Source organism: Triturus cristatus, chromosome 4_1, assembly GCF_964204655.1.
Source record: "Triturus cristatus chromosome 4_1, aTriCri1.1, whole genome shotgun sequence".
NCBI lineage: Eukaryota > Metazoa > Chordata > Amphibia > Caudata > Salamandridae > Triturus > Triturus cristatus.
This window is the reverse complement of record NC_140585.1, coordinates 866,839,639-866,850,545: the sequence shown is the minus strand read 5'-3', so window position 1 is coordinate 866,850,545 and position 10,907 is coordinate 866,839,639.

Genomic DNA, 10,907 nt, shown 5'->3' with positions numbered 1-10,907 from the left:
CCTGTTATACTGTCGCCCAGTGGTTCCACATATTCTGCTACATTCCATGTATAGTGCTATTTACCTTGGATACTGTATCAGCTCAACCCAATATTTCCGCCTAGTGGCTAATGATGCAAGGAACTAGTCAGAAGACTGATTTTCTCAGCTGCCATGTTGTTATCTGATTGCTAAGTGGGATAAATGGTGGTCTGTAGTCAGCAGCCCATGAACCCTGGGTTTCCTCACCCTATGGTGCCTAGACTAGTAAATTAAGGTAAACATTTCCTTAATCTTGTGTATAGACAATAACAAAAGAGAGTGAAAACATATTCTTATCTTAAACCATGCTCTGTACCACATCGACCTGATAGTGAAGAAAAAGGTAGGTGACCTCAACAGCTATTCCATTTGATGGTAGGCCCCTTCCTTTCCTCCTATGAAGTGAAGAATATAATATAAGTTGTAAGGTTAAAAAACATTGATCATTAAAACTGTACACAAATGTGATATCAACACACCTAGTATCATAGAAAATTAAATTCTGTGTATGAGCAAAAATGTCTATCTGGATTAAAATCTTAGCTCACAAACTGTTCCCCTAACTGAGCGTTCTTACTTTGTTGTTGCTAAAAATATATAACTGTGTACCACTGAAATCCGTAAAGCACTTCATCGAGGATTCTCTCTCTCTCTCTCTCTCTCTCTCTCTTTATATATATATATCAAAATAATCTCCATCGTTGGGGGCCCCCCAACTCTGCAGGGCGGCCTCAGCCTGCGTGGACAGAGCATCATGTTAATCATCACAGAATAAAAAGGTGCTGCAGCCAATTCATGCTGTCACCGTCACGTTTTATTTTCCGAAATTAAAGTAACTCAAGTTCAAAGTCCTATCTCTTCCTGACGCGTTTGGTAAAATGGCTTAGTCATAGGTGTCGAGGTTTGCACTGCCCAGACACAGGTGCTTCAATTCTATTTTGTCATGTGACCAACAGACACCAGCATACATGTACCAGGATGCATTAAAATTGTCCTCACCATATTCTGTGTTAAGGTGTGCATTCTTGTGTTGTTCAATAGCGTTAAAACACCACATATTTATTCAGTTTCGAGTTTGGCCACTGCATCCAATGACTATGTCTGCGTGACTGTGTATGCTTCTTACAGATACTGGACTGGTCGGATGCAGCTGTGCAACACCTGTCGACCTGCTCATGCCTCTCGATAACTGGGGTGCTGGCTGCAGACCACTGACTCACTTGGAACTGCACAGTAAAAATTTGCAGCACATAACCAGGACTATGGTGCTCCTTTCGACTCCACCATGGGCCCATCCCTGACTTGCGTGTGCCCTCTGTGACCACTCAGGATGTGACGAGGTCTGAGAATCGCCCCTGACTTCCACAATAAATTGCTGTAAGTGGGAGATGGCTTAGGTGACACCTAAACTCAACTAAGAGCAGTTGTGTGAATGTTGACCTACCTTTCACTGCAGCCCTGTGCTTCATGGCAATCACTGATTTTCTGTCGACACTGGCGCTCTGCATAGCCAATTGTGCTCTAGCAGCTGGTCGAACAACTCCCCACCCAGGTTGCCCTACATGATAGGATGGGCGATACCAGGCAATCCAAACTCTCTTTTGACAATCGAAGACAGACACATGCATTGAAGCTGCCCCCTGAGGATGTGCAGAGAGCACCTTTCGGCACAGAGTGCACATCCCCGGACTTTAATATCCGCACCATGTTTTTAGACCTGAAGCAGAGCTTAATGACAATTGAAACCCAAATTGATTTTCTTGCTGGTTTTATCGACTAAAAGAAAAGTTTGATCAACATGATGACTGCCTCAATCAACTGGAACACCACACGTCTGAAGATGAAAATGCTATAGGCAGGGAAAAGCTCCTGCACATGGAAACGGTACTGCGGTAATACAGAATAAAAATGAAGAATAGGAGGCTTGTTCCTGATAGAACAATCTGTGACTTATCGGTGTGCCAGAGTCGACAGATGAACAAAATGGAGGACTTTGTAGAGGACATGATATGTACACTGTTTGGGACTGATCTCTCACCCATGCTCACCTTTAAGAGGGCCTGCAGATCGCTTGGTCCTAGGCCAATGCCTGGTACACCGCCTCACCCCATCATTGCCCAATTATTAAATTTCCAAGACCGAGACATGCCGTGCGTCTTGCAAGGGAGCGATGACCTCTGCATAACAAGGGGATTGACTTCTCCATGTTTCCAAACTTCACAATGTCAGTGCAGGCTGCACGCAGGGCCTTTTTGCCAGAATTCTTGCCAGTTAAGCGTTCCCTTCTGTGCACTGACTTGCTTTTTTACCCTGCCAAACTGCAACTCTCCCACGCTGGCAAAACTCTCCTTTTCTTTGACCCAAAAACCGCCACCATGTTTGTCAAGACCATCCCTCTGAAAAGAAGTGGGTCGCCCATGAGAGATCGAGAGCGAACTGCTTCATGCTTCAGGGAGACTGATTAATCTCCACTCATTTGGTTGGCAGGAGAGACACTGTGTGACATTCTCCAGACCTATACACATTGCACACCACTGTGACTGGAGATGACTGTAGTAATTTTCCCCTTGGGACTACTTGGTGGGTATATGGCGGGTGGCCTTACAGAGGACCTTCCTGCGTTTTTTACCCTGGGCCGCCACCCTGAGTTCTGATTTCAACCCAAGTAATAAAATGGTTGGTTGTATAACGCCTAGGGGGACAGTGGTGTCTCCCCATACTATACCTCCAGCCACCCACCTACTTTTAGTTCGGTAGGGAGTTGGTCTCGTAGTTCACCCCTACGGGAAAATTCCCGGAAATGTTCCATCTCATTGCTGTTGGGGTTTCATGGAAGGGAGAATTTGGTCCATTTGGGGGACCAAAGTGGGTGGTGGGGATTCTGTTTAATATGGGTGTTTGCTGCAGACACTTGGCTGCTAACTGTTTTTGTAGCTTTCTTTCTAAGCATCACTCAGCCTGTGCTTTCTGTGGTCATTGCATGCAATTTTAAGGTAGGAAACAACTGCTTCTTTACCTCAGTCCCGCACCATAATGCACTTAATTAAAGCTTCCACTCCTACCAACCACAGGAAAGTCCACATCCTGCTACCTGTGCAGATTCTTTGCCTTCCATACTATTGATCCGATCTTGCACGTGGCAGCTGTCTTCTTGGATGCCACAAAGGCTTTCAGTTCTCTTAAATGGCCATATATATTTTCACCCTGCTGACACACCTTGGACTGAGCCCTACATTAATTAAACTAATGCTTTAGTCTAGGTGTGGGTGGTGAACTCCACTCTGCCAGCGAAGTTTGCAGAGTTTTTCCAACTTTGCGCTCCTCTGGGAGTGTGGAGTTTTCAAAAAAACGGTGATTCCACTGTGTGGCGGAGCTTGCCCCTGCCGTCATTCCCTAGAGCGAGAAAAGGGTCTGGCACGTTGAGAAAGGGAGGCACACAGGGGCACAGCGGAGCAAGGAGGAGACACAGGCCTGGAGGAGGGTGCTATGACTATGGAACCCTAAATGCGTGTGTGTGTGGGATGGGGGGCAAAGGGCGCAGGCCAAGTGACGTGCTGTAGGATGGAGCAGGTAGTAGGGAGAAAAGGGACAGGGGAGGGAGGGACATGCGCTGCTAGTATGGAGCCCGGGGAAGCGAAATCAATGGGGGTGATTACCTGTTACGTGGCACGTTATTAAGCTGCATCTCGGCTCTGAGCTGACCTGCAATGGGGGGGCAACTTTCTTCTGACCTGATCAGCCAGCCATCTCTTGGCTTCCCACTCCCTGGCCATGCTCCCTGGCACCCGTGACACTCTATGTCCAGGATGGCTCAGGAGTCAGGACACTCCAGACTCTGGGAAGAAGTGAGCCCTGCTAAGTAAAGTTGGGCGCAGGGCAGGGTGTGGTGCTTGTACGACAAGAGATGCCTTTGGGATGGGAGCAGGGTGGGGTGAGGTACTGGTTGCAGAAACAGAATAGGGTTTAAGAGGGAGGGAGGGTTTGGGATTGCTGGAGCAAGTTGGTGTGGGCTGGAGAAAGAACAGCAGGCCATAGCTGCCCCTGGGTCTGTAGCAGGCAGGTGTGAACTTTCCATCCTGTTGAGGTCACCGGAGGCAGGCAGGAAACACGAAGGTGAAGGACAGAGGGTCAGCCGTGTTGGGACACATGGGTCGGGGAGCACTCTCGACATATTTTCCTATTGGATGGCCCTGAATCTCATCACTTCCCTCTTCCTGTAGCATGTACCCCAGCACGATGAAAGGGAACTACTTCCTTTTTTGGGCCAGAATACTACAGTGTTAAAACATGGGGCAAGTGCCCCAGGAGCATGGTCTTTACCTGCTGGATGTCCCTGGGGGCATCCTGCATGTGCCCCTCTGTTGGGATACTGCTGGTAACAATGAAACCTGTCAGGTGCACTCATGGGGGTGTGCACTGTGCCCAACACACTTGCATTTCTCCTTGCAGAATCCTTGTGTCACTATATGCGGATGATGTCACTTTGTATGTCAGATACTCACATATACATTTAAACCCTCTCATTTGGGAATTTACCAGATTCAGTGGTTTGTTGGTGACAAGATTAATTGGGTGAAGTGGATTATTTTCCCACTGACGGTCAGGACGTCACCGTTCACCTCAGAATTCTCACTTGCCTGAGAAGATGGCCCATCAAGTACCTCAGGTCTGGCTCATTAGAGACATCGGCGATATAGGGAAACTCAATTATGGTCGCCGGCTTATATGGCTGGATGAGAGAGTTTAGTGCTGGATGCAACTCCCCGTGTCCTTAACTGGTCGCTTGGCCATCGCGAAAATTATTATCCTCCCTAAATTCCTCTACCTCTTCCTCAACTTGCTGCTTCCCTTACCACTACACTTCCACCGACAGTTTAGAAGGCGTCTTGTTTCTTTGGTGTCGGCAGGTGGACAGCCATGTATCTCATGGGAAAGTATGACACTTTTGTTTGAGCAAGGAGGCTTGGGTGCCCCTGATATGGACATGTATTACTTAAGTGCCCAGGCTAAGTTTGCCCACTACTGGCTCTTCCCCACCCAGTTCCTTGTCCACATGGTCCCTAAATCTGACCACGCAGTGCACTGCCCTCTTCAAACGGCAATGTTTATGACCCCTAGGTGCCCGCGAGAGCAGATTGATATTGTGGTAGGAATGCTTTGGGCGTGAAACGTGCTTAGATGAAGGGCCCGCATTAAGCATCTCTTTACTCGATCTGTGCCGCTCATTGAACACCCCTCCTTCCCCATCACTGGCGATTCTGGAACACACTCTAGATTGGGCAAATTTCAATTTACATCCATGAGTGCAATCTACCCGGATGCCACTTTTCTCTCACATCAGCAAGCTCTACAAGGTGAAGATATCAACTTACTATACACTTTTACATATCATCAACTATGCACTGTGACTCGTGAGATACATACCTCGTTCCCAGTTGCCCCGCCTACATTTCAAGTGCTTGAGGTGTCTCTACCCCTTCTCCCTGCAAGCTCTTACGCAACTGTCTGCAGGGATGCAGGCCACTGTGCCAGTACGCACCCCAATGAGCAAGAATGCATCGGACACTGACATAACACCTCACCTTACAGATGAACAATGGCGCTACTGCTGCGTCCAAGCATGCGCACTCCCCCCCCCCCAACTAGTGACTTTGCCTTATTCATTTCAAATGCATCCATCATCTCTATCAATCCCCTGAGCGACTGTTCAGTATGGACCTGAGTACAAATGTGCGTTGTGTACATTACTCTTTTCCCACAGCCGTTTTTTTCCACCTCACTTGGGACTGTTTGGAAATCTCTGCCTACTGTGCTGAAATATTCGCCTTGATTGAAGACATCACAGGACAACCTCTTGAGCACATTTCAAGAGTTGCGTTGCTAGGCTACTTCAAAGAACTACCTCCCAAAATGCAAATGTTGACGGCAATGCTTTTCCTGCTCGCCAAGCACAGGGTTGCGGTGCAATGGGGTAGACACGCACTGCCACTTGCAGCTGACTGGCTTAAAGATGCAGCATACTGACAGGAACAACTTGATGCCTTCTAGGAACTCATGCCCATAAGCTCCCGGCCTAAGGATTTATAGCACCCCTTGAATTGTATCTCTATGCCCGGGCGGATGCAGCAGACAATGAGCAAGATGGAGAGGATGAGTTTTCAGCGCCCGAAGGCGGTGCGCTACCCTATCTTGCATTGACTTGACCAATAGCTGATATACTTTGCAGTTCCCTGCACAATATGGACCCCTCTAAGTCGCCACCTAAACTTTGAATCTTGTAACATGATTCTGCTGTGTGACCGTTTTTTCTCTATGTTCCCAGCCCCTTCTGTTTTTTCTTATTATTTTTCTTTCCTTTACAGTGCACTAAGAAGAGCAATGTTCACTACTAGCATATACTGGTCTGTATATCTTTGACAACCTTATATGTCATGCTCACCGCATTCTGTATACCTCTGTATTGTTTGAAATTCAATAAACAGAATTTTAACAATGACTTACGTGACCCTTCCCCGGTACTTAAGGGGGGTTATGCGGCAAGGTCTAAGGCAGCACCAACAGGTCACCTTGGGAGGCACTGGGGGGTCCGGGTGCAGAGGTGTGTTTTTCAGCATCGGGTGATTTTGATACTTTAAATCGTAGTTGAAACACTTTGAGGTAATGTTAACCTACGGAGGTAAAATGTATTGCATTTGGGCACAGAACAACGAGTTACGGGACCAATCTTCTGGACTTAAGGTGAGTATGGGGCATGGTCCAAGGGAGGACAAATAGTTCACTTTGGGCAGCACTGGGGCGGGTGGGTGCAGAGGTGCCTTACTGCGTTGGGTGCCCCATTCAAGTCCATGGAGATCGGTGCGTCAGAAAAGAGGCTGCAGGCTCGGACTGGGGGACAAGTCGGGCTGAACCAACAAAGGGGATCAAGCCTCACGATGCTTCGGGATGTGGGGACACCTTTAGGTCTCTTCTTCACGGGCCGGGGGTGATGACTGCAGAGGTGGCGCTAGGCATCAGTTTTCGTTACCGAGAGCAGTCTTGGTAGAGGGGGCATGAGAACAGAGGCTGCAGACGGCATCGTGGAGTCCACAGTGGACACTGTGCACCTCAGCTTGGGATAGGAAGCGTTTGTGCAGTGGAGCTTTGCAGCGTCAGGTTTTTTCAGTTTCAGAGTCCCACAATATTCTTACGGGTGTCTGCTTGATACAGGAAAGCAGCTTCACTGCTCCACGTAAGGCCCTGGGGGCTTATTTACAAGCCCCTTGTGCCGCTGGTGTGTCACTTTTTGCTGCCCCATATTTTCAAGGACACGAAAAGCCACCCTGCGTGCTTTACACGCAGCACTTTGCTTGAAAAGGGCGTTTCATGGGTGTTCCCACGCAACACCCATGGAACCTGACACATTTCCAGATTTGTGAGAAATCGTAAACCTGGAAATACGTCTGAATGCCTCGTCTCCCCAGGGGGAAACATGACATGCACACAGCCTGTGTGCCATGCAGTGTCTGCATGCCTGGCACACTGGCTGTGTGCATGTCATGTTTTTACTTTTGTCTGTACCAAGACACGCAGTCTGCAGTGGCAGTTTGCATGAGCTTGGTAAGGGGTCTCTTGGGGTGGCACAATTCATGCTGCAGCCCTTAGGGACCCTCTTTAGTACCTCATGCCTTAGGTACCAGAGGTACCATTTACTAGGGACTTACTGAGGGTACTAAAGGTATTACCTATTGGGGAAAACACTTGCACAATTTTGGGAAAGAGATCTGGCACTGGGAACCTGGTTAGCAGGAACCCAGGGCACTTCCTGCCGAAATCACATCATATACCATGCAAAAAGAGTGACCATGTCAAAAGGGCCCTTACCTACATACTGTTAATGAGGTCATGCCACCTTATAAAGTTTGTGGCTGACCAGAGACCATCTCTTAGCATCCAGACCTCCACAACGAAGTCCCGGATATTGCGAGAGAACAATCCCTAAACCTCTACAATTGGCATCAAGACCTACTTGATAGCATCCACTGATATTTTGTGGAAGGGATTGGGCAGCACAAGTGGGATGTGGGGTGTCGAGGGCAGGAGTGTTTGTCAGCTCAAGGTTATGCTAGATGGGCACTGGGAAGAGGAGGTGATGCATGGGAAATGGGTAAAGCTGGAGGCCCTATTTAAATGGGAGCCCTGGGAGGAAGGACATAGACTGGACTAGCTTGGGAGAGGACTGTAGGTGGATTTAGTGCCTCCTCCCAGTCAGCAATCATGTCCAAGATCACATTAGGTGAGAAGCGGCATCTGGCAATGACAGCTTCACGGAACATACCAAATATGTTGATCCTATGCCTGTAAACCCTCTCTCACCTCCTCATCAAATAATTCATTATTAAAGGAAGTGGCAAACCTACAAAAACGTTCCCCGACATAATGATGTAAGAAAATAGGTTTTGGGTGTGTGTTCCTTTCTTATGTGGTCAGCCTGGCTGTGATTTGTTGTTGTTGAAATTAGTTTTAGAAATTCTGTGTTGGAATGTAAATGGATTGAGGGTTAGGAAGAGGCGACAGGCTATTATGCACTACCTAAAGCAACAAAAAGCTTCAGTAATCCTATTGCAAGAGACACATCTTAGGAGGCAGGAATGTTGAGATCTCTTTTCCAAACACCAGTGGGTGGAAAGTTTCGTAGTCACAGACCAGGCACATTGCACTAAGGGGGTAGCACTATTTGTCAGAGCGAAATCAGGAGTTGAGTTGGTTCGCCACAAGGCAGATGAGGGGGGGTGTTGGATCGTGGCAGAAGTTAAAATAAGCCAGAAGTTATTTACAGTGGCAAGCTACTATTGTCTGAATATTGACGATAATTCGCACATGGCAAATATGTTTTCTACTTTGGTTGATTTTAAGGCTCCTATTATTTTAGGGGGGATTTTAGCATCCTTTTGGATAACACTCTGGATAGACCCTCCTTATGTTTACAAATTAATTCCCCGAATATGAGGGCATATTTGGTGGACATGTTAGAACATTATAATCTGTGCGATGTTTTTCACAGAGTTAAAGGAAATCATAGGGATTATATTTTCCACATTAAAAAAAACATAGTCAATATTCTAGGCTGGACTATTACTTCATGGACAGGAATGAAGTGGAGAAAGTGGTAGAAATAGAGCACCTCCCTAGTCACCTTTCAGACCACACCGCAGTCCTTCTCAAATTAGAACTGCAAGATTTACGGAGTCCCAGGAGATGGACAATCAATAGAAGGATTTTACTACAGGTGGGGGTGGTCTCAAAATTGATACAAGGTTCAGAGGAGTTTTTCTCTATTAATTTGTTATCGGCTCCACTGAATGTAGTGTGGGATGCATATAAAGCTTGGTTAAGAGGGGAACTAAAAAGTATATCAGTGAACTGGGCAAGGGAGGAGAGAAAGGAATTTTCCAGCCTGGAGGAAAGGATAAGAGAATTAGAAAAAATACTGACGAGAGATAGTTTAAGTGACGAATATAGGAAGGTGACAGCTGGGGCTCTGGAGGAACTACAGGTGAAATTTAGGGTTAAGATGGGAGATAAGGTGCGACAACAATGGGAAGTAAGTAGAGCCAGGGATAAAGTGCAGGGGGAATGCTGTGGGAAACTGTTGGCATGGAAGACAACGTTAGAGACAAATCAAAACTACATTAGAAGGATTGAAGTGGATGATTCCGGGCACATTACCGAAGATTGTAGTAGAATAAGGGAGGACTTCAGGGAGTTTTTTCAGGATCTATATAAGGAAGATCTCGTAATAAATAGAGCAGAGATAGATGCCTGGCTCCAGGAGAAGCAGCTCCCTAAATTAACTTTAGAACAGCAGGGTTATCTATCTCGGGAGATAACAGGTAGTGAGATACTTACCGCTCTTAAGAAAATAAAGAAAGGCAAGGCAGCGGGCCCCAATACAATCCCGGGTGAAGTTTATTCTGCAATTATTGATGGGATCGTTCAAATTTGGATTAAACTGTTTAACGCTTATCCCGAAGCCAGGCAAAAACATCCTCCAATGCCAATCATTCCGCCCATTTCCCTACTCAATACTGATTATAAAATCTTTACCAGTATATTGGCAGCACATATCAATAAGGTAGTTGGGCACCTAATACATGAAGCTCAAAATGGGGTTAATACCCGGGAGGAACTTGAGGGAGTTGAATCATGCCCTGATTGGCACCCTAGACCTAGCTACAACAAAAAGTCTCCCCCTGGCGTTTGTGACGGTAGATGCCGCGTAGGCATTTGACCGGGTCAACTGGAGTTATCTTAAGGCAGTAATGGATCATTTTGGTTTGGGTAAAGCAATGATAGGTATGCTAGAGAAGATTTATAATAGTCCAATTGCTCGCATTCTAGTGAATGATGGCCTATCACCCCCTGTGATGATAGAAAGAGGGACAAGGCAAGGTTGCCCTCTTTCGCCCATACTTTTTGATCTCTATGTTGAGCCGTTTGCTCAAAGCTTGAGGTTGAACGAGGGCATAAAACCATTAAAGTTTGAAACTTTTTCAAGGAAAATCGCATTACACGCAGACGATTTAATGCTCTTCACCTCGGATGTGCACTCGGCGCTACTCCAACTTATGGCAGAGGCAAGAGAATTTGGTACCGTTTCAGGATATAAAATCAGTGAGGAAAAGACGGAAGTAATGGGATGGAACCAAAATGAAGGGGAAATAAGAAGTGCTACAGTCATGAGGTACTTGGGAATCTATATAACTAGGGACCTAGGGAAACTGACTACCGTAAACTTTGAGAAGATTAGCCAGGGAGCAGGGATATTGTTAAAAAGATGGCAGAATCTTCCACTGCTTCCCGATCTGCAATTATACTGTTGGGCCTTTCAACTCAAAAATAATAGTATG